The sequence below is a fragment of the Dasypus novemcinctus genome, chromosome 16 (genome assembly GCF_030445035.2).
Source record: "Dasypus novemcinctus isolate mDasNov1 chromosome 16, mDasNov1.1.hap2, whole genome shotgun sequence".
NCBI classification, from domain to species: Eukaryota; Metazoa; Chordata; class Mammalia; order Cingulata; family Dasypodidae; genus Dasypus; species Dasypus novemcinctus.
In genome coordinates this window covers 25,047,207-25,072,270 of record NC_080688.1, presented here as the reverse complement: position 1 = coordinate 25,072,270, position 25,064 = coordinate 25,047,207, and the positions used below count along the sequence as shown (strand labels likewise).

At 41.3% G+C, this 25,064-nt stretch overlaps 1 long non-coding RNA gene across 4 annotated transcripts in view; it reads left to right on the top strand.

Moving 5' to 3' along the window:
• The window catches only part of LOC131273652 (uncharacterized), a 29,063-nt gene extending 5,770 nt beyond the window's left edge, over positions 1-23,293 (top strand). The window contains exons 1-5 of one of the 4 annotated variants that reach the window (XR_009180908.2): positions 12,338-12,495; positions 13,437-13,666; positions 16,882-18,246; positions 19,000-20,051; positions 21,488-23,293. This is a non-coding gene — a long non-coding RNA (uncharacterized lncRNA). Of the gene's footprint in view, positions 1-12,337; positions 12,496-13,436; positions 13,667-13,839; positions 18,247-18,999; positions 20,052-21,487 lie in introns of those variants that run through there. The other 3 variants (XR_011645931.1, XR_011645929.1, XR_011645930.1) reach the window with 3 other exon arrangements.
• Positions 23,294-25,064: the final 1,771 nt, after the last annotated feature.

Here is a 25,064-nt window from a genome sequence, read left to right as displayed (position 1 = left end):
TCCAGTAAAAGGATTAAGACCCACCCTAGGCCACACCTTAACAGAAGTAACCTCATCAAAAAGTCTTACAATAGTTTTGTACCCACATGAATGGATTAGTTTTAAGAACATGATTTTCTGGGACACATAAACAGTTACAAACCACCACACCTAGTAAGAGGGCTCAAGATAAAATTGAAGACGATCTCTACCAAGACTAGTGATAAACTCCGGCCCATGCTTCCACTTAATTGCTGGATATGACCTGCGTCTCTGAGATTTCTGACAGGGCTATCAGTTGAGAACATCAGTGCTCCATCAGCTGCTGTGCACAGCCTCTCTATGTCAGTTGGGGGTTAACCTTCACTCCTTTTCCCTCATATTTTGTTTCTCAGTTCAGTTTCCTAATCTATAAAGTGGAGATAATAGTGCTTCTCCTGCATAATTCCCAGAGCTCTTGTGACACTCAAGATCTGGTGGGATCATGGTAATTATTAGATTTCCCATTCCCCCCTGCCCCCCCAGAAGCCCAGAGACAAACATCAGAATAAGAATTAAGACCCTATTTGGCTTCTTGAAAGGTTTAACATGACAGGTACTTGTGTGTTTCAGGGAAGAACACTTGGTGTGTGAATACAAGCTACCAAACATTTATTCTGCAGCTATTTAATGAGCACGAGGGTGAGCCAGGATGGTGTTAGAGCTGGAGGTGTAACCATGAATAAGGCAGATGTAGTCCTTGTTCTCAGGAAGCTATCATGACATGAGAACGAATCTTTGCAAGACAACGTGAAATGTTGTGAAGAGGGTAGTATGTGGAGCTGTGTGTGTAGGTGAGGGTGAGCAACACCATGTCTGGGAAGTCTTAGAAGTGAAACTTACTGTGATCTAAAGGGGATATAAAAGAAGATAAAGAAAGAGGAAGGAGCCAGCATTGGAAATTTCAGCATCGGAAAAAAACCTACAGATTATGTCAACACTGTGTCAAACATTTAGACAGTAACTCTGAGTTTTTGTCGGAGTTTTAAAATTCTGACATTTAGTTTTCTGTAGACACAACCCAAGTAGTCCACCCCCAAATTTACCCATATAGACATTCACACATGAGGCCTATTTTAGGTGCTCAGATTCCCACCCTAAGTGATAACGTTCTCAGAGTGAAGTGGGAATCTGTCCACACCTGGGAGGGACCCTGAGTCACAGAGGAGGCAGTTGATGATGCCCACACTGGAGGAGTCCATGCAGGTGCTGCTCACTTGCAGAGAAACCGGAAGACCTTCCTTTATAGGGGCCAGTCACTGTCATTGTTCTGGCTGCCGTGAAGGACCCCGAAGTGCTTGTTCTAAGCCCTGTCACATAAAGTGAGAGTGGTTTTTTTTTTAATAAAGAGGATTTTTCATCAGGAAAAAAATGGAGTCAAAGTGTGACAAGCTGCAACTGAAAACCTCATGGAGACTTTTGAAGCTTCTTTACCTCCAGATGATTTAAGGGTGTGGTATGCTATTTCTTCACATCACTTACAGAAAGTGTGACCAACCATCATGGTTTGCCTGGGATGTGGGATGTTCAGTGCCTGTACTGGGAAAGTGTTCATCATACCTACTTACAGAGTTACTTAGACCATTGAATTGTGTTTTCCAGGCCAGAAAAACACAAGGTGTGTGAGTAGTCCTATTGTTCCTCTATCCTGTCCAAGTTTTTATGAAACAAATATAAATGAATTTAGAAAAACTCATTTACTCTTCTCTGGCTTTGGACTTGGCTTACTGGGACATGACCACCACGTATCACAGTTGCTCATAGCTTGCCTAATCACTACTGGTACTTCAAACTTCAGGATCTGAAGTGCGCCATGTCAAAGCAAGGGAAGGAAGTCCTAGGAAAGGAAGAGAGAAGGGAGAGGGAGAGTCGAATCATGGCCCATCTGCCTAGTCTCACAGGACAAAATGAAGCCATACCCATAATAAGCAAGTTGGCTTTAAGATAAACCCAAATGAAACATCACTGGGGAAGCACAAATGACACAAAACATGGCACATCTCTTTACAGATTAAGAGCATGGGCTAAGCATGCCTTGGATGTCAGTGCTTACCCTGTAAACTCTGGTGGTATGACTTGGGACAAACTGCCATGTGTCTTCAAATATCCTCATCTGCAATAATGACTGTTTACCTCATTGGCATCCTGGGAGGATCAAAGGGGAAAACTTGCCAAACACAGCACAAAGTAGATCCTCAATAACTGTAATTATTGCTGTTTTTTTCATACTAGATTTAGTTTAGAAAGCAACAAGTTGGCTACATAGCTAAATATGTAAATTAGCCCTTGCTCTGTTTTTAAAATAAGCTCTATAGATCAATAATGGGCAGGAGGAATATTTTAGGATATGAACTTCCCCTAAGGCTGCCTTCCTCTGGAGGCCTCATTTCACATCATAAATACATATAGGAAGATATCCATATTCTTCATTATGTATTTTCTCTGAAAAATCTTTAAAGGATTTCTGTAAATTATACATTTTATTAACAATATTGAAATAATTTCAATTTATAGATCAGTTGCAAAAATAATACAAAACCCACACAGAGGTCTTCAACCTACCCTCCACTCAGATACCCAGATTAACCAACTTTAAACCTTTAGCACATTTCTTGTATCTCTCTCTTTCTTTTTCTCAAACATTTGAACATTTGAGAGTAGGTTGTACATACCATGCTCCTTGAGCACTTAATATTCCCAGGTACATTTCCTAAAAACAAGGATATTCACTTATGTAACCACTTTAAGAACAGTTTATAAATTATAAAATTTTCAGTTTTGTTTAAAACAAGTTCATTTTGTTATTGTGATTTTAACTTTATTATATTTCCATATACTTATAAAAGAGATGAGTTCATTTTCAATTGGCTAATTGACTTTCCATTGTACTTTATAGACTTGTGCTGTCTAATAAAGTAGCCACTAGTCACACATGGCTATGTAAATTAATTAATATTAAATACAATGGGAAAGTGACATCAGCAAAAATGGTAGAGTAAGGATATCCAAAATGTCTCTCTTCCATAAAAGCCGTGATAACACTGCTAAAAAGTTATCATTATTAACTTCTTCAGAACTCTGGAAATTAATCAAAGGCCAGCAACAATCAGGGGGTGCTTATTCAAGAAAAATGGCTGAATACTGGTAAGAACAGTGACAATTTTAACTTGCTCTATTCCTGTTACCTCTCCCAGCTCTGTAATAGCCTTGAAAACCAACAGCCTGCAATTATGGTGAAAATGAACACCATGGCAAACACTGGAAAGGGCAGAATAGGGTTGGAACTCCTACAAAGCCCCATTTCCAGAGAATTGTCACCGTTCATCTATCTGGTGGTTCTGTGGAAGACCTCATTCTCAAGGCTGTCTTTAGTTTACCTGACTCAGAGCTTTTCCAGTGTGAACTGCTTTTTCTTATGGGTGTGTTTGTGAAAACAATCAGAGGCAATTGTCTAACATCTCATCTCCCCAAGGCACTGGGTAATAGTTGGGGCAAACATTAGGCTAACAAAAAAAGCTTGGAAGGAAAATCTGGGAAATGAGATATCTGTAGGGGAATTTGAAAGGCTCCAGCTCATTCCTGGGGCTCTTGAAGGTGATGTGCATGTGATAGGCTGTGCCCAGGGCTTTGTGCATTTTCTGGAAAGACTGAATAAGGCCATAGATTCTCATTTCTGGTTAACCTCAAGGCTCTGCATAAGCAGAAATTGAAAGCTAAGACAGAATTGTATATAGACTGACTGAGGCATACTGAGCCCCTTGGCAAAGACTGACACATTGATTCTCAATATTTAAGGAAATCTGTCTAATCATTAGCTGATCATTAAGCTAATGGAGTAGGGACTTCAGTGGCCACATATATCAAAGAATACAGAATTAATTAAATTAGTTCAGAAAAATCACTAAATAAACAAAAACAACAAGAGCAAATTATAAGGATTACCAAGAATCAGATTTCTAGAGTTTCCACATTATATTGTGTAAAATGTTTGTTTTTCAATAAAAATTTATTAGACAATCAAATAAGAGAGTATAACTTATAAAAAGGAAAAAAACAATCAATAGAAACTGTCCCTGAGAAAGCCCAGACTTACTGAACAGAGACTTTAAATCAATCATTTAAAATATGTTCAAAGAGTTAAAGGAGACCATGTACAAAACACTAAAGAAAACCATAAAAGCAATGTCTCACCAAATAGACAATATCAACAAAGAGATAGAAATGATAAAAGGGAACCAAATAGAAGTCTTGGAATTGAAACATATAATAGCAGAAATAAAAAGTTCACTAGAAATGCTCAACAGCAAATTTGAGCAAGCAGAAGAATCAGTGAGCTTGAAGTTAGGCTAATTGAGATTATATAGTATGAGAAGCAGAAAGAAAAAGAATGAAGAATAATGGACAGGGCCTAAGAACAGTCAAATATACCAACACATGCATAATGGGATTCCCAGAAGAAGAAGAGGAGGAGAGAGAGAAAAGTCCAGAAAGAGTATTTGAAGAATTACTGAAAATTTATGAATTTTGGTGAAAATTATTAATTTAACATCCACAAAATTCAACAAACTCCAAGTAGGATAAATTCAAAGAGAACCACATTAAGGCACATTCTAACCAGACATTGGAAGACAAAGTATTTTGAAAGCAGCAAGAGAGAAGTGACTCACATAAAAGAGATACTCAATAAATTTGGCAAAACCAGTGGGATGACATTTCAAGTGCTGAAAGGAAAAAAAGTATCAACCAAGAATTCTACATCCAGCAAAATATGTTTTAAAAATGGAGAAATTAAGACACACTCAGATAAGCAAAAACTGAGAGAACTTGTTACTAGCAGACCTGCCCTACAAAATATGAAAGGGAGTCCTTCAGGCAGAAATGAAAGGACACTAGACATAACTCAAATCATCCCTCATGGTGCCCATGAATCTGGGATCATCATTTTGAAAATTACAGGCTTAACTCATTAAAGGCCACTTCTAAAATTCCCATGCTATACTAAAGAAAGTGAAACATTAGGACCTTCCTTAAATAGTTCAACCACTTATCTTTCACCAGTTTTGCTGAAGTAGGATCCTGAGCAAACAAGCAACAGGACTATTAAGTTTTTATAAAATAAGAGAAAAAATAAGCAGATCTTGGAGGAGAAGACGAGTTGTAGTGGGCAATCCTGTGATGCCAGACAGAACAGTGAAGAGAAGAAGGAAAGGTATATAGGGAGAGAGGATTGGAAGGATGATGCATGGCTCAATGTTCTAAGCTGCAGACAACAAAAACAGGAGACAAGAAGCAAATATACGTAGCCTCTTACCTTCTTTCATTGGTAATGGATAGTTCCCCCTGGTTATTTGTTATTTTAATACTCAGTTGTTCAGGGGGAAGAGCAGTGCTTATTTGTTGGAACTCTCTCAGAAATCACATCACCCTCATTTGATATATAGGGAAAAGGAAGCAGAGGTTGTCAGACTTCCAGAACTCCATATAGACTAAGTAGTAGCAATGTCCTTGAGACAATTCTCAGAGACAATTGTCCTCACTTACATGAAAGCCAGCTTAACAGCCAATTTTATTAGAGAAGTTGTAGGTTTACAGAAAAATTCCTACATACCAGCCTCACACACACATTTTCCTATTATTAAAAATTTGCATTAGTATGGTACTTTTGTTAAAACTGATGAAACAGTATTATTATAATTATCCTATTAACTGTAGTCCATAATCTACATTAGGATTAACCGTTTGTTATGTATGTATGTTTTGTTAAAACTTTGATTCTGATAGCATATATAAACTTAAAATTCCTTTATAACCACATTTAATATATGATTCAGTGGTGTTAATTACGTTCACAATGTTGTGCTACCAACACCATCATCCATTACCGAGACTTCCATCACTGCAAAAGGAAACACCATACCAATTAAGCATAATTGGTATGCTGCCCTTTCCCTGGCTGCTGGTAACCTATATTCTAGCTTCTGGCTCTATGAATTTGCATAGTCCAATTATTTCATGTAAGTGAGATCATAGAGCAGTTGTCCTTTTCTGTCTGGTTTATTTCACTCAACAAGATATCTAAAGGTTCATCCACGTTGTCGCATGCATCAGAACTTCATTCTTTTTTATGACTGAGTAATATTCCATTCCATTGTATGTTAATACTGCATTTTATTTATCTATTCATCTGTTGATGGACACTTGGGTTGCCATTACGAATAATGCCATTACGAACATTGATGTGCAAATATCTCTTCATGTCCCTGTTTTTGATTCTTTTGGTATATAGGTAGAAGTGGAATTGCCAGGGGATATGTTAATTCTATATTTAGCTTTTTGAGGAACCACCAAACTGTTTTCCATAGAAGGTGCGCCATTTTACATTCTCACCAACAATGGACAGGGTTCCAATTTTTCCACATCCTCTCCAACACTTATTATTTTCCATTAAAAAAAAATAGTAGTCATTCTAGTGGATGTGAAATGGCATCGTGTTATAGTTTTGATATTCATTTCCCTAATGGCTGACCATGTTGAGTATCTTTCCATTTGCTTTCTGGCCATTTGTAGATTTTCTTTGGAGAAATGTATATCCAGTTTCTTTTCCCACTTTTTAGTTGGGTTGTTTGTCTTTCTATTGTTGAGTTGTAGGATTTCTTGATATATTCTGGATATTAAACCCTTATTAAATATGTGATTTTCAAATATTTCCTCCTATTTCTGTAGGTTTTCTTTTTACTTGTAGTATCCTTTGGTTCACAACTTTTTTTTTTTTTAATTTTGATGAAGTTCCTTTTACCTTTTTTTTCTTTTGTTGCTTGTGCTTTTGGTATAAAGTCTAAGAAACCATTGCCTATCAAAAGGTCCTAAAGATGCTTCCCAGTTTTTTTTCAAGAACTTTAGGCTATCAGTCCATGAACATGTCATTTTTTTTTTCTGTTCTGTTTATTTAGTTCTTCTTTGATTTCTCTTAGCAATGTTTTGTAGTTTTCCATGTACATGTCCTTTACATCCTTGATTAGATTGATTTGGTTCTTTTAGTTGCTATTATAAATTGAATTTTTTCTTGATTTACTCTTCAGATTGTTCATGATTAGTTTATATAAACACTACCGATTTTTTGGTATTGGTCTTGTACCCCACCACTTTGCTGAATTCTCTAGGTTATTTGTTGTGGATTTTTCAGGACTTCTATATATAGGATCATGTCATATTCAAATAAAGGAAAATTTGCTTCTTCCTTTCCAATATAGATGCCTTTTATTTCTTGTTCTTGCCTAATTGATTACCAGAACTTCTAGTATAATGTCGATCTTAGAGGGAAAGCTTTCAGTCTTTCACCATTCAGTGTATATTAGCTGTGGGTTTTTCATATATGTCCTTTATTATGTTAAGGAAGTTACCTTCTCTATTAGTCAGCCAAAGAGGTGCTGATGCAAAATACCAGAAATTGGTTGGTTTTTATAAAGGGTATTTATCTGGGGTAGGAGCTTGCAGATATCAGGCCATAAAACATAAGTTACTTCCCTCATCAAAGTCTTTTTTTCACGTGTTGGAGCAAGATGGCTGCCGACATCTATGAGGGTTCAGGCTTCCTGGGTTCCTCTTTCCCAGGGTTTTGCTTCTGTCTAGGTTCAAGTTTCCTTTCTTCCTGGAGCTAGCTTCTCTTTCCTCTATGTGCTTACTACCTGGTGTGAGAGCTTAAGACTTCGGCAACTGCAACATTAAGAACCCCCAACTCTGTCCTTTGCCATGTCTTTTTATCTGTGAGTCCCCAACCCTTGGTGGGGACACCCTACTGGCACAAGAGCTTTGCCTGATTACTGAATCAAGTAAACCTCTGAATCCAATATAATCTAATCTGTCCAGAGGAGAAGATCAGTTTACAAACATAATTCAATATTTCTTTTTGGAATTTATCAATAATATCAAACTGTTATACCTTCTATTCTTCGTTTTCTATCAAGAAGTGGTGTTGATTTTGTCAAATGCCTTTTCTGTGTCAAGTAGATGATCATTCATGCATTTTTCCCCCTTTGTACTGTTAATGTGGTGTATTACATTAATTGATTTTCTTATGTTGAACCATCTCTACATATCTGAGATAAATCCTACTTGATCATGGTGAATATAATTCTTTTGATTGCTGGTGGATTTGATTTGCTAGTATTTTGTTGAGGATCTTTGCATCTATATTCATGAGAGTCTGTCCTTTTCTTTAGTTATCTTTTTCTAGCTTTCATATTAGGGTGATGGTGGCCTCACAGAATGAGTTAGGAAGTGTTCCATCCTCTTAATTTTTCTGAAAGAGTTTGAGAAGGATTGGACTTAATTTTTTCTGGAATGTTTGGTAAAAATCACCAGTGAAGCCATCTGGTCCTAGGCTCTTTTTGTTGGGAAGTTTGAGTTACTGATTCAATCTCTTTACTTGTTATTGTTCTGTTGAGATCTTCTATTTATTCTGAAATCAGTGTAGGTAGATTGTGTGTTTCTAGAAAGTTGTCCATTTCATCTAGATTATCTTAATTTGTTGGCCTACAGTTGTTTGTAGTATTCTTTTATAATCCTTTTTATTTTTGTGGGATTGATAGTAAAGTTCTTCCTTCATTTCTGAATTTAGTTATTTGTGTCCTCTCTTTTTTTTTTTATCAGTCTAGTAGGTCTTGCCAATGATATTGATCCTTCCTAAGAACCAATCTTTGTTATTTCCTTCCTTCTGCTTGCTTTGGGTTTAGTTCATCCTTTTTTTAGTTCTTTCAGTTGGGAGGTTAGGTCTCAGCTTTGACCTATTTCCTGATTTTTAATGTAATCATTTAGTAGTATAAATTTCCCTCTTAGAATTACCTTTGCTGCATCCCATAAGTTTTTTTTTCTTTTTTAAGATTTATTTATTTATTTATTTCTCTCCCCTTTCCACCCCCCACCCCGGTTGTCTGTTCTCTGTGTCTGTTTGCCGCGTTTTCTTCTTTGTCCACTTCTGTTGTTGTCAGCAGCATGGGAATACGTGTTTCTTTTTGTTGTGTCATCTTGTTCTGTCAGCTCTCTGTGTGTGCGGTGCCATTCCTGGGCAGGCTGCACTTTCTTTTGCACTGGGCAGCTCTCCTTATGGGGTGCACTCCTTGTGCTTGGGGCTCCTCTATGCAGGGGACACCCCTGCGTGGCACGGCACTCCTTGCGTGCATCAGCACTGCGCATGGGCCAGCTCCACACGGGTCAAGAGGCCTGGGCTTTGAACCACAGACCTCCCATGTGGTAGATGGATGCCCTAACCACTGGGCCAAGTCTGCCGCCCCCATAAGTTTTTGTATGTCGGGTTTTCATTTTCATTTGCCTCAAGATATTTCCTATTTTCCCTTGTAATTTCTTCTATGACCCATTGGTTGTTTAAGAGTGAGTTGTTTAATTTCCTGTATGTGTCAATTCTTTTGTTATTCTGTTATTGATTTCTAAATTCATCCCATTATGGTTAGATGGCTAAGGTACATTGTATGACTCCCATATTTTGGATTTTTGAGACTTGTTTTTTGACCTAATGTGTGGTCCATCCTGAAACCCTGTATTCTCTAGAGAAGTATGTGTATTCTGCTGCTATTGGGTGAATTGCTCTATTTATTTCTGTTAGGACTGTTTAGTTTATAATGTCATTCAAGTCTTCTGTTTCCTTATTAATCTTCTGTCTAGATGTTCCATTACTTAAAGTGGTGTTTTGGAGTCTCCTGCTATTAATGTAGAACTATATATTTTCCCCTTCACATCAGTAAATATTTGTTTCATATATATTGGGACCCTGTCAGTAGTTTCAAATATATTTATAATTTTTATGTCTTCTTGTTGAATTGATCCCTTGGTCAGCATATAGTAACCTTCTTTGTCCCTCATTACAGTTTTTAACTTGAAGTCTATTTTATCTGCTATTAGTATAGTTATTCCAGCTTTCTTTTGGTTTCTATTTGTGTGGAATTTTTTCCCATCCTTTTGCTTTCAACCTATTTGTGTCCTTGAATTTAAAGATGAGTCTCTTAAAAACAACATATAATTGAATCATGCTTTTTAAACAATTCTGCCAATTTCTCTGCCTTTTGAATTGAGAGTTTAGTCTATTTACATTTAAAGTAATTACTGATAATGCAGGACATTCTTCTGCCATTTTGTTTTTGTAAGTCATACCTTTTTGTCTTTTAATTCTTACATTAATTCCTACTTTCATGTTTATTTGATTTTCTGTAGTGTACCATTTTGAGTCCCTTCTCACTTCTTTCTGTATATATTTTTCATATATTTTCTTTGTGGTAAACATGGGGCTTAAATTTAACATCCTAGGTCTATAATAATCACATTTAATTTTATACCGACTTAACTTCAGTAACATATACTTATACTGTTCCTGTACCTTTCTATTCCCCACCCTTTTTGGGAATACTTATTACAAATTACTCTTTCTACAAAGTGATAAGCATGATCATTTGAATGTATAAACTTTTATGTCTGTACTAACCAACAGTTTGCTTCCTAACATATTTCACACCAGTGTAGCACCTTTCCAGATTCTGGACTGTAGATGTCAAAGACACTTTTGTGCATGACATTTGTATAAAGGAGCATTTCCCAAGTTCAAATTGATTAGATGTTTTGGTAAAGAAAAGAAAACAGACATTCTTTAGGGTTTTTCTGGGGCTCATCTCTGAAAAGATCTGATACTCTTCTGGTGGCCCCTTTCTATTTAGCAAAACACATCCACACAATGGACAAGATTACCCTTGGCAAACTGATTGCATCAAGAGTGCTTGATGCTGCCTTTGTTTTGGTGGTCTGAGTATTTATGAAATAGTTTATGCATCAGTTGGGTAATTGCTTGTTGGAGTCTGTCACTAGACTCTTATGCAATGGCATGTTAAGGAATCAAAGGCAGTCTCCTCTTAAGCTGGCCATGCCTTATCCTTTCCTCCACTCAACTTTGCTCTTTTCTCCTCACTCATAGTCAACCATCCCTGTCTTTGTCCACCCAGGACAAGAGTTCAAGAGATGGCTGGAGTACAAGAGATGCTTTATTATGGTTCAAAGAATTTTAAGACAACCTGGATGTTGGTGGTTAAATTAAAGGCACCAAGTTTGCTACAGAATCCAGTTTTATCTAGATTTGCTTAAGGAACTAGTGTTTTTCAAACTTAACTGTGCATGAAATCACTGGGGAGGTTGTTAAAATGGAGATCCCTGGGTCCTATTCCCAAAAGGTCTCTGATTTAGTTGGCTTAAGCTTCAAAATTTTAACTTTTAATAAGTAGCTCAGGGACAAAAAAAAGAACTCTATCTGTCTGGCTAATTGAGCTTGTTGGAGAGGCACAGCTACTAATACTCAAGGGAAGTGTACTCTGGACTTTGGGTTGCCTGAAGCAGGTACCTTATAACTCTGTTTTAAGGAGAAAAATGGAAGTGCTCAGAATGGAGAAATGTGTTAGTAAATTGTGGTGAATGATTATAATGGGATATTGTGTGGCCAATAAAAATGACACAGTCATATTATGTGGAAACAAGGAAAATGGAGACTCATGATGATTGCAGTGATGTGGGCTGTATGGGAAGGTGATATGCAGAAACAGATGTGGTCTCCTTCACACTGTTTAATGTATTCATTCAGGTCTTTTAGAGTGTTCACCATTAGCTCAACATGAAAACCAACATATATTTTGCAGTTTGTGTTAATTCTAGGTTCCTTAACAAATACAATGAAGATGCAATCTCTACCTGCAAGCAACTGATCATCAGGTGATGAGAGAAGTGATGAGAGAGTTCACGAGGTGGTGGAGAAAAATTACAAAATTTTTGGCCAGAATATTTGCGTTGGATTTTCCGACCTTAACACTAAGCTTAGGAGCATTAGGCAAATATCTTAACCTCTCTTGATGCCAGTGTTTGCATCTTCAAAGTGAGAATAATAATAATAATGACAACAACAGCAAATACTAGTGCTACTCCAAGAATTGTGGCCATGGTGGCAAGAGGCTAATGGAAATGAACATATTTATGAACTATACAATGCTCTACTTACATAAATTATTATCTTAAGCTGAGATGCAAAGGGAAATAGTGAAATATCGACATTGAGGAGCCCTGGAAGTTTTGGGTTTGGGAACCCCTCTTTGGTCTGTTTAATAGCAAGTGCTTATAATCCAGCATCTCTGAGGTTAGACAGGATTTCCTAACACAGAGGATAAAATAGCCTGGGCATGGGCAGGCACAGTGTATGCTTCAGGCCTGGTTCACACGGTCAGCCAAGGTTGTACGCCTTGATATCTAACATGACTATTCCTCTCTTTGTCTGCAGAGGGTGACAGAACAAGCCAAGCGTTTGGGATGGACATATCCATGGGGGCTGGGGGATGAGCATCAGCTCACTTCCTTCCTTTCCTCTGTCCCACACACTGAATGTGTTGGAACACCTGTTTATGGATCGAGGGAGAGTGGAGGCCTGATAATACCAAGGTAATAGCAGGAGGCTGTTTCCTTATGTGTTTCTCTGTCAATGTGTGTCAGCTGGCACTTGGCCGGGCTTGCTAGACAGCTTGGCCAGGCCACTTCTGAACAGGCCTAGTCAAGTCTTCCTTGATGATTGTGCAGGCTCGTTTGGCTGGAAAGACTCTGTAGTGCTGGAGAAGGGATCAATCCTTCTCCCTCCCATGGTAAGACAGGAAGCTTAGTGCTCTCCTGGAAATGAAGTGGGAGAATTAGCCAGATTTGTCCAGTAAAGCCAATAAGTCTTCATTAACTTAATGGCCATTTTCGCACTGTTTACCAGCGATTCTTTGCTCCAATGTAAATCTCCCAAATATGGCATGAAATGAGCCTAGTTGTGATGTGGCTAAGTGCCTGAGACATATAAATGTTTATTAAATAAGCAAATACACTTGGAAATGTGTTTCTGTCTCAGCATTAGGGCAGTGATTACTGGCATCAATTCTCTGAGTGAGACCATTTTTTGAACTATTCCCAGAAGAGATTAAGAACACACATCAATCTTTTAAAGTCTATAAAGAACACAGGGGTCAGTTCAAGTTTTCTGAGAGAAGATAATGTTTGAAGTGAGGTGCTAGGGACCTCTCTGAGGTCTGACTGAGCTTCCGTCAGACAGGAGGATAGAGGAGATCACGAAGGCATTAGCCGCAGTTAGGTCTGAGTTTGAGTTTCAGCTTTGTCACTCTCTTTGTGTAAATAACTCAACCTCTTTAAGGCCCCTTACCTTATCTGTGAAGGAGGGATAGCGGTTCACATTTCCTGGGGCTCTTGTGAGGATTACAGGAGATAATGTTATGTAAAGCATCTGGACAATACGATATGTTCATTAAATATCAGTTTTCCTTCCCTCAGATTATTGTATTTTTATTTTAAGCCTTGGGGTTCTACCAAATCTCACATTCCTTCCCCAGGATGAAACTCCGCAGTCTAGTGTATATATGTCATGAAAGCGGATCCATATGCTCTTCATATGTGTATACTAAAGACATCAAAATGCTATTTCAGAAGATTTGCTTGATGCTCAAAAAATGACAGCACTGGGAGAGTGCCTGGCACGTTCCTGAGATGGCCCATCCAATCAGATTTCAAAGCAACCTCAGTATGTTTTTGTAACTCCAGTCCACTTAGACCAGGCTTGCAGGTAATTGCTGGTCTATGCAATGGCAAAGACTAACATGTGACTGTATTTTTTTTTGCTATAAGGTGTTTTCACAAGTATATATATGTGTGTGTGTATATATATATATATATATATATTTTTTTTAAGATTTACTTATTTATTTTTCTTCCCTTCCTCCCCCCCCCACCCCGGTTGTCTGTTCTCTGTGTCTATTTGCGGCGTCTTCTTTGTCCTCTTCTGTTGTTGTCAGCGGCATGGGAATCTGTGTTTCTTTTGGTTGCGTCATCTTGTTGTGTCAGCTCTCCGTGTGTGTGGCACCATTCCTGGGCAGGCTGCACTTTCTTTTGCGCTGGGCGGCTCTCCTTATGGGGCGCACTCCTTGCACATGGGGCTCCCCTACGCGGGGACACCCCTGTGTGGCAGGGCACTCCTTGCGCATCAGCGCTGCGCATGGGCCAGCTCCACGCGGGTCAAGGAGGCCCGGGGTTTGAACCGTGGACCTTCCATCTGGTAGACGGATGCCCTAACCACTGGGCCAAGTCCTCCGCCAATATGTATATATTTTTTAAAAAATTAATTTTATCCTTATTTACAAACACTTTATACCCACCAAGTAAAAACTCTCCCTTTCTCCCTCTCTTGTAAGATAGAGGGAGTTATGCATCCCAGAAAAAAAAAACATATTCTTAATCTCAATTTCTATGGGAGTGAACCCATTGTAAGTAGGGCATTTTGAAGTTATTTTTAGTTAAGGTGTGGCCAATTGGAATCAGGTTGGGCCCTTACAAAGAAAAAACCATGGGGAGAAGCTGAAAGTTAGCGGGAACCCAGGAGAGATGGGAGAGGACATCACCATCTGATGGGGAAGCCGAGGAACCTGAGGTTTGCTGGCCAGCCAGAAAGCTGCCAACCCAGGAGGAAGCTGGCCTTCCAGCATCTGAACCAGGAGCCCATAATTCCTGTTGTTAAGCCAGCCTGTTATGTGGTGTTGTCTGAGCAGCCTGGTCGCCTCCAATCTACTTTCTGTCTCTATGAATTTGCTATTTCTAGTCATCTCTAGTCATCTCTCCGAAGTAACTATTTCCCTCAGCATAACATTTTCAAGGTTCTTCCAAGTTGCAGCGTGCCTCAGAACTTCATTCCTTCTTATGACTGAAGAATATTCCATTGTATCTATGGACCACATTTTGTTATCCATTCTTTTGTTGGTGGACACTTGGGTTGTTTCCACCTTTTGGCTATTGGGGCTTTCACAAATATGTTCTCATTTAATCATTGAAACAACCCTCTATGAGTATGTGTGTGTGTGCGTGTGATTATTACATCATTATGTAATTTTACAGATGGGAAAACTGAGTTCCAGGGGGATCAGGTAACTTGTTTAAAAGCAAAAATAAAAAACCCTGATACCAGGCAAAAGTTAGTTTCAGATTATATTTTCTGACTTCAGATCTAGAGCATGGACCTACACTAGAGGCTGTAAAATATGCCCCTCTCCCTTTGGCTGACTTTTGCTTGGTTTTCTATGGGAACATTTATGTAGCTATTTTGGATTCATTGCATAGTTAGCAAAGTCATTGGTGACTGGGCTCAGCTCAAATTCTGTAGGCTGAGTGATTTAACAAAATAACTGATGAGAATCACAGAAATTAGGGTCAAAGGGGCCCATTCGAGGATATTTCATTTGGGTAGACATTTGTTTCCTCAGCAGTTTTTATTGAAGTCCTGTTATGTGCCAGGCACTGTGCAAGGTGCTGCTCCAACATCATCCATAATGGGTGGGGTCCCTGCCTCCAGGATTTAGGGTCAATCTTTGACCCAACTCTAAATTCATGGGTGAAGAAATAGGCCTACAGTAGGGAAACAACTTTGTTCTGGGTCTCACAGCTGGTTAGTTAGGGGCAGATTCAATGTCTTCCAACTCCTTGTAGGCTTCATTTAGTGAAGAGGAGAGGAGATGCCCGACACAATTCTTTCCTCCCAAAGAAGCTGTGGGACAAGAATAAACACTTCTCTTCCCAGATAGCTGTTCCAAAACTCGGGACTTTTGTTCCTATTCTTGTGGCTTGGTAACCATTTGATGGGTTCTTGTGGTGGGGAAACCAGAACACTCTTGTGGAGGACTGGGAGGGAGCTACGTCTTGGTCATGGGCACTGGTCTCAGAAAGAGTCCTATCATACAGTGGGTGCTAGAAAAGCATTTCAGGGAGCACTTCATCCGGGCTTCCTCTCTGCTACTTGGGAAGACCCAGCCTCCTGTCCATCTCCACCATTTCTGGGTGGGGATACTGCTTTCCAAGAGAGGAAGGCCAGCTACAGAGAGTGTAGATTCTTTTAAATGGTGCACTGTAAAGCCAGGAACCAGGAAAACAACCCAAAAAACCACAGATGGGGGCTAGTACTGGAACATCAGGCCCTGCTTGCCTAAATCAAGACATCTGGTCACTTTGTTTCAGCAGGACAAAGAGTCTTTTTTTCCCAAGCCAGGATTTCATGTCTTTAATCTTTTCCAGAAGAAAAGAGTTCTCATTACATCTGCATCTTATCACATAACTGTATATCATAAAGATGCCGTTATCGCCTCTTCCTTCTGATGAACTGGCCCTGAGTGATTCCAGGCAGTGTTATTAGCCCTGCCCTAAAAACAATGACACTAGTATCGCTCAGCCATCCACAGAGGTCAGAGTCATAGGCCCTGTTGAGTAATCCACCAGAATCTTTGTGAACTCTTCATAACAAACAATGACGAGAATAGTTCTTTGTCCAAACCCTGGCTAAGCGGGCCTTTCTGTGGAGATAGCCTTTGGCACCTGCAGCTGGAGGCCAAGCCTCCAGCAAGCTCAGTTCCATTATGTGGCTTTGCTTGCTGGCTTTGCTTCCCAAATCAGAACAACGAAGTGGATAGAGACAAAGCGCCTGGTGTCTTTAGGTACCAAGGAGCAAACAAGGGCTATTCATCCATATGTTAAGTACCCTTTGGGAAGTCGTTTGAGAATGCAGATGGGCATTGTCTCCAAACTTTAAATGTGAAAATTAAAAAGAGAATTATGTGTATTAGAAGAACATGTCAACGAGTATTGTGATAGTAATGATGATGATGATGATGATGATGATGTGATGACAATGACAGTAGCCATCATTTTATGGTAAGCATATGATAGTGAAACTACAGGGACATGGTGGGGGCCAAAAACTAGGCTAATAATGTTTAGTTTTCTTTTCTTTTTTTTTTTTAGGATATACTGGGGATTGAACCAGGACCTTGTACATGCAAAGCAGGTGCTCAACCACTGAGCTACACTCGCTCCCTGGGCAATAATGTTTAGACCTACTTTCCTGGTAGACTCATCTGGCCTAGACAAAAACCCATAGGTTCTGATTTAATTGTCCCAGGTTAGGATGTAGCTTGGGCGTTGATAACAGGTTCTTTTTAAACGCTCCAGGAGATTTTGATGTGCGTCAGGGTCAAGATCCCCTCCCCTTGATGAAAACAAGCTACTCTGGTGGGATTAGGCAGGAATGCATGAGTAAGTGACTTTTCAGCCACCTGAAGGATGAGACAGTGACAAGAGTGGACAAGGAAAAAGACTAGGAACAGTAGGCACGATGTCTCTAGGTGAGATGCAGAAGCCTTTTTTGGAGGAGTGTGGCAGAAGCATTGAATGTAAGTCAGGAAGAAGTAAGAATTGAAGCTGAAGAGGTAGGTAGGGGCTGGACTGGAAGGCCTTTTTATACCCTGCTGAGGAGTTTGTGCTTCATCCTGAGAGCAATGGGAAGCTGCTTTGGTGCCTTGTAGCAGGATGGGTGACTGATGTGTGTGTGTGTGTGTGTGTGTGTGTGTGTATAATCTCAAAGGATTATTTGGGCTGCAATGTGGAAAATGGCCTAGAGAGCAGCAAGACGGGAAGTCAGAGACTGGGGCAGGATATTTCTCTTCCCTGATGGAAGGTGGTGGGGACTAAGCAGACAGAAGGCCATGAGGTGGATTCAAATGATCTTTAGGAGGTGGAATTGACATTGCTTGGTGATTAATTGGACATGAGAGGTAAGAGTCTGAGTCAGGTATGCCAAGGCTTTCCTACTTTTCTCAGGCATCCCAGGACCCCACCCTGACCTGGCCTCATGCTCACCTCCTCTGAGCCCACCAACTTGTCCTTCCTCTTTTCTTGTATCCTTCTTGCCCACTGCTCCATGCTACCAAGTCCCAGCCTTCTACTTTCCAAGGACCAGCTAGGCTATCTACTGATAAGTGCTAAGTGATCCCGTTCTGAGATAAGCGATCCCATTCTGAGATCTTCATAGCTGAGTGTGCTTTGTGTAGTTCTTCTCCAGGAATATGTGCAATTTAATGGGTGAGCTCCACCATCATTCCATTCATTACGAGAGGGTCGCAGCCAGCAGGGAGGAGCAGATCCTCCAGATAGGATGGCACTCCAGTCTCTTCCCAGCCTTCAGGATGCTCCCCCAAGCATCAGCCCAATGGTTACCCACTTTTGATTCATGTGGACATCGGCTCTATGGGGATTTTGACTGAAGGAATGCTGGTAAGAGCCGGCTTTCAAGGAAAGAATCCACAATCAGCAGACTAGACAAAAGCTTTGGTAAGTTCTGACCTGCCACTCTGGCACCATTGCATCTCAACCCAATCTCAACTGATTTTTGTGGAGGTGATTTCCTAATGGTCTGTGGCTATGAAATTTCAGGTCACTGAGCTCCACCAGTGGAATTACACTGCTTAGAGTTTACGACCTGTGGTTCTTGCAAAATCCTTTTGGTTTATGAAAGACTGAGGAAATCCTGTCTTAGTGAGAGCTTGCCAAGAAGCTGCCTAACCTGTATCCAAAAGGTGAAATATGGTGGTGGAGAGAAAGTGAGGGAGAATGACCAGTGACACTGAAGAGGAAGCAAGCTCCACAAATTAGGTGGACTAAGATCACATGCTAGTAAAACCTCATATTTATAATTTGTACATTTTATGCGCCCAAAGAAATTTTGCAGAACAAAGTTCCATACTCTTCTCTAAGTCAGAGGCGATGGTAGCAGCCCAGCTGCCAGTGGCTCAGGGGGCTTGGCAATTATTCTGTTGTACAATTGCCAAGTCTTCATCTCATGGACTTGCGGAGGCACCTAAAGACAGCCACATGAGTCCACTGCCATCACCTTGCTAGCACACTGGGACTGAATGATACTGGCTTCTTTTCCCCTTGGCCCAGGTACATGGCAAGACTAGAAATGCCAGTTTGGCATTACAAAATTTGTTAATTTAACCATGAGCAAGTTGAATTTCAAGTGATTTTTACTTTTCCTCTTTCTTTTCTGTATTGTTTGAACGTATGATCTATCTTTATAATCAGGTGGAAACAAAGCTACATTATGAAGAGAAAGTTTGAAAGTCTCCTCCAAAGAGATGAGTAAGGAAGTTTTGTCACATTGAAAGGACACCCTGAGCCACAGCAGACATGCAACTCCTACCATCTGGTTTATTGGACTTACCCTGGCCAGCTAGCAGGGAGGTGAAGAAGGTCAACCACCATCCCTGGGATCCAAGAGTGCCTACAACTTCAAGTAGGAGAATTGCATCCATCAGCCATGTGGAATCTAAACCCCCTCTTGATATAGAGGGGGAGTGGACATAACCATCCCAGGGTCCACAGGATGGAGGAAGAGTATGGTTTAGAGTGGATGTACTGATATTCTACTATGGAACTATTGTAATTAGCAATGAAAGAAATTGTAGCATTGATGTGGAGAAAGTGGCCATGGTAGCTGCTGAGGGTAGGGAGAGGGAAGAAGAGATATGATGTGGGGGCATTTTCAGGACTTGAAGTTGTCCTGGGTGGTCTGCAGAGACAGATGCTGGACATTGTAAGTCCTCCCATAGCCCAGTGGGTGGACTGGGGGAGAGTGTAAACTACAATGTAAACCGCTATCCATGTGGTGCAGCAGTGCTCTAAAATGTATGACCAAATGCAATGAATGTGCCATGATGGTGAAAGAGGTTGTTGATGTGGGAGGAGTGGGGTGAAGGGGGTAGGGGGTATATGGGGACCTCATATTTTTTGAATGTAACATTTAAAAAAAAAAAAGAAGAAGAAAAAAGGACATTCAGGGGACTGAGCTTGACAGAGAAATTAAAAACAAGAAGGGAGGAATAAAATATGGACTAGAGTGGACTTAATGATATTCTACTATAAAACTGTGACGAGTAATAGAAGAAATTTTAGCATCAAGGTGGAGAAAGTGGCCACAGTAGTTGCTGAGGGCAGGGAAAGGGTAGAAGAGTTGTGATGTGGAGGCATTTTTGGGATTTTGAGTTGTCCTTAATGATATTGCAGGGTCAGATGCTGGACCTTATATATCCTGCCATAACCCACTGAGTGTACTGGGGGAGAGTTCCAACTACAGGGTAAGTTATTATCTGTGTAGTGCAGCAGTGCCCCAAAATGTGTTCACCTAGTGCGATGAGTGTGTCCCAATGATGAGGGAGGTTGTTGGTGTGGGAGGAATGGGATGTTGGCGGGGGGGGGGGGGGGGGGGAGGGAGTATATAGGAACCTCTTATATTTTTTAGTGTAACTTTTCTTGTGTGATGTATATATCCTCAAAAATTACAATTCACAAAAATGATGTGGTGGGGGGTGGGGAGTGGGTTCTATGGGAACCTCTTACGCTTCTTGTTTTTTTAAAGTTTTTTAATGTAACATTTCTTGTGATCTATTAACTTTAATTTTAAAAAGTTAAAAAAAAGAAAAGAAAAAAAATAAAAATAAAATGTTAAAAACAAAACAAAAAAACCCCAAGTGTTCAACCCTGGAGGAGCTTGGTGTCAGCAAAGGCCAAGTTTGCAGACCATCTGGAGATCTCAGCCTGAGTTGTGTTGAGACTGAAAGTAAAATGCAAATAGAAAAAAATAAATTTCTTGAGGGATGTGTCTGAAGGGACCATGGGAAGGCTGATGAATGGTGGGAAACATAGACTGAAAGGCCTCAGCCAAGCGTGCTGAAGCGCCACCGATATCTACCATGGTTCTAGCAGTCAGCAGTCTTGCCCAAATGAAGCACGGTTGGACCAAAGAAACCTTCAGAAGAGGCATCTGCGTAACCAAAATAGCCTTGCCCCAAGGCTTGGGCGAGGCTGCTGAGCCTGTTCTGCCCAGTTTTATTCTGGTTGCTTCCTCGTTGGCCCTCATCGGGGATGAGGTGCCCATGCCCAGCGATGCCTGACATTAGGCACTGGAGGTGCTGATGTCACTGCTGTCGTCAGTTCTGTGACTTCCAGCAAACTGTGTGTGGGTCCCTCAGGGTCAAGGCCCTCTGCTGTCACCAGGCCCCAACTGGCGTTGCGGTTGCCGTTGTGTTGGGCCCTCGATGGCCGATGGGCATCTTAGGAGAATAGCCCTTTGAATGTTTGTTTGCTTCTACTTTGTCCCTCCTCCTCCTAGATGTGGTCCATGGGGCCTGAGCCGGGGAGCCTGTGAGCAGCTGCTCCGCTGTGGGTTCAGTCACCACCCCGCATGGGTCTGAACTGTTTCCCTTTATCCACAATCTTATCTAGTCCCTGCCTCTGCTCTTACTAGTTCTGTGACCTTGGGCAAGTCCCTTCATGCATTCAGGGCTAGAGAGACTATCTGAGAAACAGAGGGCTCAACAGCATATAGTTGTTACGAAGGTAAAATGAGCTCAGATAAAGGGCTGGCCCGGAAGCAAGGCCACGAGATTGCGCTGCAAATGGTAGGTAAACCATTGTACAAACTCACTCTAGGTTGCAGACTTCGGAGGGAGTATGAGTGGAAGCTTCTGCATTCTGTGGACCACTAACTGTCGTATCTCCTGCCACCTCCTAGGGCTGGCCCTGACGTTGCTGTCACTTGATGGAGAGGCTTCAGATTCGTCGCAGATCACTGGTGCTTCAAAACCGGATGTAGCTACCACCAGACTACTGTGGTGGTTTGGAGCTGCATGTACCCCCAGAAAATCATGTTCTTAAACTTAATCCATTCCTGTGGGTGTGAACCCCTTGTAAGGAGGACCTTCGATGAATTGACTTCAGTTAAGGTGTGGCCCGCCTCAACCAGGATGGGTCTTAATCTTATTTCTAGAGTCCTTCAGAAGTGGAATGAAATTCAGAAAGAGAGAGAAAGACACAGAGGGAACAGCCTGAAATTGAAAATCAATGGAACCTGGAAGAGAAGGGAGAGGCCAAGAGAGGCTGGTGTGGGCCTTGCCACGTGACAGAGGAGCGATGATCACTGGTGGCCAGGCCCAGAACGCCACAGTTTGCAGGAAGAAAGCATTGCTTTGATGACACCTTGATTTAGACTTTCTCTTAGCTTCAAACCTGTGAGCCAATAAATTCCCATTGTTGAGGCTGAAAATATCCCTGCATGTTTTTTTCTTGAGCAGTCTAGGAAACGAAAACTATTATACTACTAAGAAGTTTGGACTATGGTGGGCCTTTGTAAACTATGCTGTCTACAGACGTAACATTGGAAAAAAGAATGAGGCTGAGCTCATGGTGACTCTTTTAAAATGCAAACATTAAATTGAAAATTGTTGTCTGTTTAATCATCACATTTGCTCTGAGAAACAGTGTGGGATGGCTTTTCAAGGAAAATGTGTCTTTTCAGAACAAATAACCAAAGACAGAGAAATGTGACGATTAAAAGTGATAACTTTCAGCTGTTGCTCGGTCATCGGCCAATGTTGCTTTTTATTGCCACTCATTGAAAGACCAAGCAGCATGTAGAAGCACACAGAATGGATGAGGACATTTGTGTGGGCTCACTGAGGCCTGAGCTGGCCGTGATGCCTTTCCCAGAAACAGCACGCAGCTCTGGGCTCCCCAGGACCACCACCCGTGGGTGGGACCTGAACTGACCCCATGGAGGAAGAGTGGGTGACAAGGAAAGTTCTGTATGTGCCATTCTTTCTCAGAGATCTGCCCCAGGCCCAGTTGGGTGGCAAATTAAGTTAGCTGGCCATTGAGATGAAAGCAAGAGGGGCAAGTTCAGAGCAGGGTTTACCATCCTTCCTGGAAAACAGCCTTGAGCTGTGGTTTGAAATAAGAGAGGCTCTGTAAGGATTAGTTGTGTTTTCAAAAACCTAATCAGATGGAAAGGCCAGAACCACAGAAACTTTGGGATCTGCCTTGAATTGGAAGATGTTGCAATGATGTGAACCAGTAGTAATCCAACCGGAGGGGCCGGGTCTCACCTGAGCTTCCACCTTTTGCCCCGAGATGAGACTCTTTGATAGCAAAGGATTCAGTCTCTCTCTTCTGTCCGTGAATCTCCCTAGAGTTGGAAGGTTCTCACAGGCACCTCTTTGAAAGTTAGAATATAGCCAACATGGAACCTTAAAACTTACAATAAAAAAAAAATGCTCAAAAAAACCCCAAAACAAAACAAAAAGAAAAAAAAACTGTGCAAAGGAGAGTTTAAACTCTAATGTCAACTATCATCCGCACTTAGTGGCAGTGCTCCAATATGTGTTCACTGATTGTAGCAATTGTATTACACTAATGAAAGATGTTGTAAATGTGGGACAGTGTGGGAGGGGTAGGGAATGGGGCATATGGGAATCCCCTACGTTTTTTATGTAACGTTTATGTAATCTGTTTTTTCAATCTAATAAAAGTTTATTAAAAAAAAACCCATAAAACAAAAACCAAAAAACGTACATATGCCTAAAAACTGGATACAATTCATGGCATCTTAAAGACCGCTTAAAATCTTTCAATTGTTACCGATTTTTTTAAAGCAGGTACTGGTGTTTGAACCGAATGCCTTGTACATGAGAAGCAGGTGCTCAACCACTGAGCTACACTTGCTCCCCAAAGTGAGTTGGTTTTTTTTTTTGTTGTTTGTTTGCTTTTAGGAGGTACCGGGATTAAACTGGATACATTGTGCATGGGAAACAGGTGCTCAACCACTTGAGCTACATCTGCTCCCCACTGCTAGGATTTTAAGAGATATTTTTAGGCTCTTTGATTTTCTTTCACAATTTCTCAGATGGATAAATGGTTCTAGATGGACAGGCCATTTCTAGAGCTGATGGTAAATCCGTGTCTTGGTTTGCCAGAGTCATTAAGACAAAATGCCACACTATGGGTTGGCTTAAATGACAAGACTTTCTTAGCTCACAGGTGGGGCGGCTGAAAGTCTCATCTCAAGGCCAGGCCAGGCTTTCTCCCTGGTCTGTAGGGCTCTGGTGCTGGCTTGCCACAACCCGTGGGGTACTTGGGTGAGTCTCTTTGCTTCTGTCACATGGTGAATTCTCTCTTCTGCATCTACTTATCTGGTTTCTTCCTGTGGCTCTTCTTTTACTTTAGCGGCGTTCCCTCCTTTGATAAGGCCTCCCGTAGAATGAATGAAAGCCTACCCTGATTCGAGTGACCCATACCTCAATGGATCTTAGAAGCTTCTGTTCCCAAATGAGTCCACACTGTAACTGACAATGCATCTTTTTTTTTTAAAGATTTATTTTATTTATTTCTCTCCCCATCCTCCCCCTCCAGTTGTCTGTCCTCTGTGTCCATTTGCTGCGTGTTCTTTTTGTCCGCTTCTGTTGTTGTTAGTGGCATTGGAATCTGTGTTTCTTTTTGTTGTTGTGTCATCTTGCTGCGCCAGTTCTCCGTGTGTGCAATGCCACTCCTGGGCAGGCTGCACTTTCTTTCATGCTCGGTGGCTCTCCTTATGGGGAGCACTCCTTGCGCGTGGGACTCCCCTATGCGGGGGACACCCCTGCGTGGCAGGGCACTCCTTGCGCGCATCAGCACTGCGCATGGGCCAGCTCTACACGGGTCAAGGAGGCCCGGGGTTTGAACTGTGGACCTCCCATGTGGGAGACAGACGCCCTAACCACTGGGTCAAGTCGCTTCCTGACAATGCATCTTCAGAGGGTCCTACATACCAACGGGTTCACACCCACAGGAAAGCAGATGAAGATCAAGAATGTGCCTTTGTGGGGCCCAGGATGTCACTGACCACAGCCCAGTTTGCCTGATGCTTCTCTCATCACAGGAGGCTCTGGGCACCAGGGGCTCTGGCAAGGGCAGCTGGTCCTCTGGAGTCCGGGGGGCATAACATGTGGGACGTTGGGAGAGAAGATGCCCAAGGATGCTACCCAGTACCAGAGACCTATGGGGTGGCTTTACAGCTTTGTGATGTCCTAACACAAGCACGCCTAGCTCCTGGGGCTGTTCCTTGGCCCTCTTAGCGGATGATCATCAATACACTCACTCACAGTTCATATTCTGGGCTCTCTGCACTATTTAATTTGCAGCACCCCAAACTCCCATCACCTTGAGGAAAATAAAACTTCTTCATTTTCCTAGGGGGGAAATCTGAGTATCTGCAGTCTCTCTGTTCCCTGCTGTAAGGGAGAAATCTGTCTTTGCCTGCATGGTACCGGCACCTTTTT